The sequence below is a fragment of the Typopeltis vanoorti genome, chromosome 17, assembly GCF_054136105.1.
Source record: "Typopeltis vanoorti isolate ZY-2024b chromosome 17, IOZ_Tvanoo_1.0, whole genome shotgun sequence".
In the NCBI taxonomy this organism is placed as follows: domain Eukaryota; kingdom Metazoa; phylum Arthropoda; class Arachnida; order Uropygi; family Thelyphonidae; genus Typopeltis; species Typopeltis vanoorti.
The window spans coordinates 104,196,506-104,204,599 of NC_143565.1; the positions used below are offsets into that span (position 1 = coordinate 104,196,506).

Below are 8,094 nucleotides of genomic sequence, written 5' to 3' on the forward strand. Positions count from 1 at the left end.
TGTCTCAATCAATCATCTCCATCAACGCCATATATTATCTACATATCATAAATGGTTGGTTTCCGTTGGACATAATTTCTGATAACTGTTAAGATACATGACTGAGAATAGAGTTCCTCCAAAGTGCCAAATAGTTCAAAAGGATTTTGATCTTGAATGATTTTGTGACTTTGTGTGGTTTGGATTAAATTTAAATATGTTCTGATTAAATATCAAAGTTTAGTTAGTACTAACTGATTAACAGTTTTTGCATTCCTTTTGTGAATTCACAACATTTGAATTTTAATCTTGTCCTACCTTATCCAGTATAATGCTGTATAATATATGGCTTCATCCTTGCAGTTCACAGCACAATTATAGAACAAGCCACCCAATAAGATAGAATAATAGATTGCAAAGATATTTTTACATACAATTACTGTCACAAATCACTAAATATGGATGAAATAAACTGTTTAGAATCAATACACAGTCTTTATTTTGTGATATCCTATAAATTTGAATACTATTCCAATTCTTGATACAAATGCTGCAAATACCATCACTATATTTTGGCACTTCCTTAAGACAATAAATATGAAAATAGTTACTTGAATAATTTAGTGTACAAAGTTTAAATAGGCATAAAAGAGTAATACTGAAATGACATGTTTATGATGTATAACTTAACACAGAATGTCATACATGTAAATTTTACAATGATCAAGCAGTGTTATAAAAATGCAAATCCTAAAATAGTGCACTTTTAAAACTGCTTATTACTTTTTCTGAGCATATTTGATGAGTTTTTATGAAAGTAAAAATTGCATTAAAAATTTTGTAAGTCAACAAATGACCATAATTTCAAATGAATAAATCAGTTTTATATACATTAAAATTCTATTTGTATTACAATGAATAAAACTGCATTAAAAGTAATTATATTTCATTACAATTTTAGCTTCAATGCAAGGTACTCTGTTCTTCATTGTTATAATGAAATATTTGTATTAAAAGCAACAGTAATAACAGCAGCAGATGAAACACCACAACTGATTTCTAAGAACCTGGCTGATGGCCAATTATAGTCTACAATTGCATTATTACAATATATCATTCAATCGAATGCGATTATTTCATGTATTTCCATTATGAAGAATTACGTGAAATAAACTGTTATTCAACTAAATCAAATAATACTTTATCTGAAAAGTATAATGATTAGTTATAACAATGAAACTTGGGATTGCATTTCAGATTAGAAATGAATATTAAAATTATGTTCAGAAATTGTAACTAATAGCATACTTCTCAGATAAAGTACAGACAGATCCACACATGATTTTGATACTATTCCATCAATAAGTATTCTAAACTGTTTATTATTAGAGACAGTATCATAATCATGTTTATAGTGTTAATTTTGTAAAATCAGAATTTGACAACTGCTAAAAATTGTCGATATCTTTTCACACTAGCCACGTTCAGCTCTCCTATCAAAAAATATTAATGGAAGTGACTGTGTAGTTAGTTCAAAATGTGTTTTTTTTTCACTAAAGATAAACATGCTCATTAATTAAAAGTTCCAAGCTCCCAGGTTTAGTCGAAATTAAAGGATTATTTCAGAAATATCGTATACCAAATAATATATAAAGAATAAACTGTGCTTGCTTAGGTAATATCCATACATTTCTAATTTTATTGCTTTACAATTTATGCTGATTAACGTTATTTTATCAATAGATGTTTTCCTTACCAATGTATCTCACAAGAATTCAAATACAATGGAATTCTTAACATGCAAATATTTTAAATTTAAGTAATGTTTTCAGTGGCAAGTTCCTCTCACTTATCAAAGTACCTTACATAAAATTCAGTGCACTGGGATTCCTAATAGGTGACTAACACTTTAGTTTGCTGTTTATAAACAATCATAATAGTAAATGTATCTTACCAATAATCTCGGCTTTCATTATATTTGGGCAGATTATTCCACCTATTAATGTATAACGACATCGTTGTGTTTCGACTTGGATGGATATCTGATAAAAACTTTAATGCAAACTGTTTCAGAAAAATAAAGTGTACTTAAAATTCGTATCTACAAACCCCGTTTATTCAACAGATTAATTCAGACAGAAATATATTAAATTACAAATTCCACTGGTACATGAGATTAAATTTATGAAGAACATTCTCAGGCGTCTAAAAATGAATTTTCTAAATTTATATTTTTGGTATTACAAATCTACTTGGATGTATTGCATTTACCATGATGAAAGTAAAAAATAAATAATTTTAAATGCAATTAACTCACATTTATGGGCATTCAATGTAATTTAAAAAATAAAACCTTTGATTCCAATTACTTATAGAGATAATCTCTGAAACCCATAAAAACAATAAAAACGAAATCCCGCATTAAGATTCAGGAGGCATTTCCAAAAAATTTCATCGCATCAGAACAGCAAGAACATTTTCAGAAAAGTTCAGACTGTTCTGGGCTAGATTTTAATACAGTCACCTCAGTGTTTTCTTCACAAAGCTGTACGTTTAACCAAGTTGAAAGCTTTACCGAAGAATGTCTGCCCATAGTCTAACATCCAGGAAACAATAGCTAACGAAGGTGATTTAAACACAGAGGAAGGCCAAATGGCAACACATTTTTCTACTGTCACATAGCATATTTCCGGGTCCACTCACGAGCAAGTTCATTGTATTTGTCTCGATCTGATTTATAGATTCTGGCGATTTCTGGTACTAGAGGATCATCTGGGTTGGGATCACAAAGTAATGAGCAGATAGAAAGTAAAACTTTAGAAATTGTTAACGCTGGAGACCACTGGGATCTAAGTATATCAAGGCAAATACTTCCATTGCTATTTATATTAGGGTGATATATCCTGGTCGTGAAAGCAACTTTCGGTGGTTTAAAGGGATAATCTGTTGGGAAATGAATTGTTAGAAAGAAGACCCCTCCCTGATAAGGGCTATCTGGTGGTCCCATTATAGTAGCTTGCCAATGAAACAGATCGTCCCCTACTGGCCCTGCTGAGCACTGTGCTGGTGGATCACGTTTTAAATCTTCTAATTCCTTTTTTATTCTCTTAAGAGCCATTTCGGTGTATTCAAGTTAACCCCCAAAATTAGACGAGTCAACTAACCTTATTACACTCCTCGAACTCGTACGTTCAACTAATAATGGTACAATGTATTTTTCGCCTTCTTACACTGAAACGTTACCAAAATCGGTAAGCCTATTTAGTACGATACAGATAGAGTAGCCGAAAATACCTATGTATTTTATGTTCGCCTGCAGAGGGCAGAAGAATAGAGTTCAAAGAACTCAAAAATGTTACTAAAACAGTAAAGATCTTATGTTAGCAAGAGCATTTCGGTAAAAAAATGTTTACGAATAATAAGAAATAAAGAAAACCCCTATTCAGTTTTCTCACATGCGAGATATCAATGAATTTATTCCTATTTTGGAATAAACAGTGATTAAACTTTATTTTTGGGGAAAAATAGTAATTAAAGAGAAAAAAAAAACATTTCATTTTGGAAGACAGTTATGGCACTTAAGGTGATCCAAAGGGCGGATTCTCTCTTCGAGTGCACGATATTTTTTAATAGGCAAGAAATGAATTGCCATATATTTCTGCAATAAAAAAATAAGACTGAATAATACATTATTATTATTATTATTATTATTATTATTATTATTATTATTATTGTGCAGCATGGTTCTACTATGTAATTAGTGTTCAGAATGCTCAAATATTTTACTCTATGTTAATGAAGTTTTGTTTTTAGTTTTCAACACTTGAATTTCTCAGAAAAGGTGTCGAGTCAAGTAGTTTTTTTTTTTCTGTAATTAAGTCGTGTACGAGAATAAAATGGACAGCCCAGCATTTAGTTTGAATGAGAATCCCCTACTTTCTGTACATGCAGAACCTGATCCTGCAGAGGAGCAACATATTCAACGGCAAATACAGCCATCTCTTTTGCAACCACAGCTGCATGCTTTACAAAATCAACCGTGTTCCAGCAACAACAAAGGAGTGTCACAGCAAGTGTTATACAGCCATTTTCGGGAAGCACTGGACTGACACCTAAGCCTCAGAGTTTGATATAACCCTAGACACCACAGGGTTCCAGAAGCATTTCTCAATGAAGAAATGCCAGGTCTCTCATGCCGACAGTTCACAGGGTGGCCTTTTTTTGTTTGCAACTCCAACTGTACCGATGACACTAATGACTCCAATTAAATCATCCAATGCAGATCATGATATTCTTCCTCATTTACAAAATATCGTGTCAACTGTAAATTTAGGATGCAAATTAGATCTGTAAAAAATCGCCCTTTATGCTAGGAATGCCGAATATAATACTAAGGTTTTGTAGATTAGTGCTGCGGTTCTTTGTTCTTGTATCCTCAAAATAACAGAACAAAGAACCACAGCACTAATTTTTAGTTTAGGAAAGATGGTGCAGCACCGGTGTTAAAAGTGAACAACAGCTGAGATTAGCTGCAAGGAAGAATGACAGAACAGTTTAAAAGTTAGGTTTGATTAAAATTTTTAGATTTTAAGGTGCAAAATATGGTTTGCAGATGTAATGTAAAATTTCCTATCAGATTAGAAGGGCTTCTCACGCATAGTCAGTTTTAAAGGAAAGAAGTGGGTTAATATATCGAAAGGCGAAACACAGAAAAAATGAATAATGAATAACGTTTCTGGCGAGTTCGGTGAAACAAAAATGCTTGTCATATTCCCCTTTGTCTGTAAAGGAAGAACTTTGAATGGAATGTTTATGAGCTATAAGCTCGCCCAGTGAGGGCAGTGAAATTAGCTATGTTCAGCTGGATGTAAGATTAGGCTGACCATATTTCCTTAAGACAAAAACGGGACGGGGGTTATGTAATATTCTGTATTCATGAAAAAGAAAGACCATAAAAAAGTTTTATTAGATAAAAATATTATTTTTGACAAGTCTTTTGCAACCACCATGTTCGTGTTATCTGCACAAAAAGCAACAATTTTGTTTTGTGAAGCAAATTTTTCACTTACTTCCTTTAATATAGCACACTGTATCTCGGATGTTTCACCAGGTAAGGAAATAAAGTCTATAATTTTGTCTTAAACACCATAATTTGGCAAAAAGTACCGTACAACGATTGAAAAAAGTTTGATGTCTTTTTTTTTGTTTGATGCATCAAAACTGACTGTAATGCTTTTTGTTTTACTCAAATCCTTTATAACTTCGCATAATATGTGTGGTGATAAAACATTTGTAATTGCTGCTTCTGATTTGGTACGTGCTGAAGAAAATTTTGGTTCATAAATTATATATATCAATGTCGACAAGCAATCATTTGAGCGAAAACTCTGTCCATGACGCAGAGTATAATAAGCAACAAGAGCTTCAGTTGCTGCAATTTTATCGCTTTCACTATCATCGCATCTCACCATAAACGAGCTGATGTTTTTAACTGAAGCCAAAGTCTTTTCAGCATCCTTATGTTTCTGGCTACGTAGATGTTGGTTGATGTCACTTCTGCCTCCATGTGCAACGAAAAAATGGACATTACAATGTGGCATACCACTTTTGTTCCATCACTACTCAGCTTATCCGTTTTAATAAATTTGAAATCTTTCTGGAGATCGTCATTAAAACTGCAGTTTCGCCTCTTTGACATTGCAAGGATAGACTTAAAGCTTTAAAAAATAAGACTTAAAACTTTAAAAAATATGAAATTTAAACCACCAGCATTGAATAATAAAGCCCCGGGTTAGCATACAGGCAAAACAAAAACTAACGCTATGGCAGAACAGATGGCCTGTCTGAGACGCAAGTGTTGCCAACATGTATTTTTTATTTTCCCTGAATAAATCACTGCATATATTTAGTTTAGAACAATGTGACTCCATGGTTATACAAATTATAGTATGATTATAGGTTATGAATAATAATTTATGATTGACCAATATTAAAGTATATTAATAGTTTTTATTAAAAACGGGACAAAATTATCATTTTTATTAAAACGACGGGACGGCCCGGAAATATATATATATAAAAAAAAAACGGTACTGTCCCTTTCTAAACGGTACGTATGGTCAGCCTACGTAAGATTGATAAGATAAGATAATTTGTAGATTTGTTCGAATCCCGCCATGGGCATGGAAGTTTGTGATTGTCTGTGAAAGTACTAGTGGTGGTAGTCGGCGGTAGATGGCGTTGGTGTTAGATGATGAAGATTGATGGAGTTGTAGAGTAGATGCCCTCCCTCGATGAGTCTTTGGTGTCCCTGGAGGTGTGATGTAATAATAATAATAATAATAAGCAGGGGTGGCTCGTGCATAGGCACTGCGGAACTGCAGCACCCCCGATTTTTCTCGATATATAAATATATTTATTAATTTATTTATATTTTTATCTAATATTTAATTTTATCGTCAACAATCCTATACAATTCTCTTATTTTGTATAAAAAATAATAAAAGTTCATCTTGTAGCACTTATTAGGGTGATGGACGCTAGCAGCACTGTGTTTACCACAGTGTCATATTGCTATGAGCTCAAGCATATGTGCACGTCATAGTGAGATGCCAGCTATTAGCAAAATGTGGCACCGTCCGTCGCGCAGTTCCACTGTTGTTTATATGCAGTTTGCGCCAGTAGTAGAGTGTTCGTAGTGCTTATCGTGTTTACTCCGTCTGTTTAAATATTTGGACATTGCAATTAAAGACATAACATTTGTTATAGTTTTTATTTTAGAACATTATTGGGTATGATAATGGGTTTTATTTTTAAGTAATTTTGAATTATACTAAACTGAATAATTTTATCGATAATAAACAATATTTTTTCATAAAACAAAACAGGAATAATATATTTTATTTTTAAGTAATTTTCAATTATAACAGACTGTATAATTTTATTGATAATAAACAATATTGTTTCATGAAACAAAACAATGAGAATACGCAGGCAGCCCTAGGTTTCCGTTCCTGAAAAATCGGGCTTAAACCGAATCGGTGTAAAACGAACCCAATTTTAATGGGAGTTACAAAGTTATGTTCTGCGCAGTCAAAAAATATGCACATGAAGTATGTGTAACATTATTATATTTAAAGCTTTGATAATACATACATATATATTTGTTAAAATAAAATTATTAGTAACGAAAACAAAAGAAAATTATATACAAAAAATATGCAACTTCAAAAATATATTACAATATTTCTATGTTGAAGTTCCTGGTTTCGGATCACCCATTTTTTTTTTTTTTTAAAGTATCCAGTGTTAAAAGTATCCACTGCCTAGATTTTCTTTTTCTTTCTTTAAGGAGTTCAGTGTAAGATCGAATAGATGCGATTACATTTCTTTTTACGTTTGCACTCTGTTCCCAATCTGATCCATTTCGGAGTTCATCAGTCAATGTAACTCCTTTGGCTGTTGACTTAATTGTTCGGCTAATCCTTTTAAGTCTTCATTGGAAAGTGGTTTATCATGGCGCGCAAGCTTGGTAACGTCTTCAATAACTCCTCTTGCTATAATTCCTGGAAGTCGTGCATAAATGCTGGAAGAAGTTTTCGCCATGCTCCTTTTAAACACTTTGCTGACACTTCGTTCCAAGCTGCCTTGATGTTGTTAATGCCCTTCAAAATATCGAATGACCGCCAATAGTATTTAATAGTTTTTCATGAAGTGTCCAAGATTCTTACCATTTCCATAAATGTTATACCAAGATAATAGGCGTTGAAGATTGATATAATCCCCTGATCCATCGGTTGCAAAAGCGATGTTGCAATCAGGGCCGACCATCTCGGGGTTGCGATGGGTGCAATGCATCCGGGCCCCACGATCGAGTGGGCACAGTCGGTACACATTTTCGGAAACGTATTTTTTATTTTATTTTATTTTATTTTTTCTTCTAATTTTGCTTATAACTAAAGGGATTTCATCGACAGAATTTCAGGGCCTCCGGTAATAATAATATCTCTGTGTTTCTCTATTATATTAGGTTTTTGCTTAAGATGCATTTATGCAGTGCATAAAAATTAACAAACATGATTTCATTTTTACCCTAAAATGCTAAAATGCCTGATT

General features: G+C 32.7%; 2 pseudogenes; one reads left to right on the forward strand and one right to left on the reverse strand.

Annotated features, from left to right (window-relative positions):
- Nucleotides 1–2,077: 2,077 nt before the first annotated feature.
- Nucleotides 2,078–3,249, reverse strand: LOC150097731 (ubiquitin-conjugating enzyme E2-17 kDa pseudogene; annotated as a pseudogene).
- A 626-nt stretch (nucleotides 3,250–3,875) lies between these two features.
- LOC150097732 (uncharacterized) lies at nucleotides 3,876–4,649 on the forward strand (annotated as a pseudogene).
- Nucleotides 4,650–8,094: the final 3,445 nt, after the last annotated feature.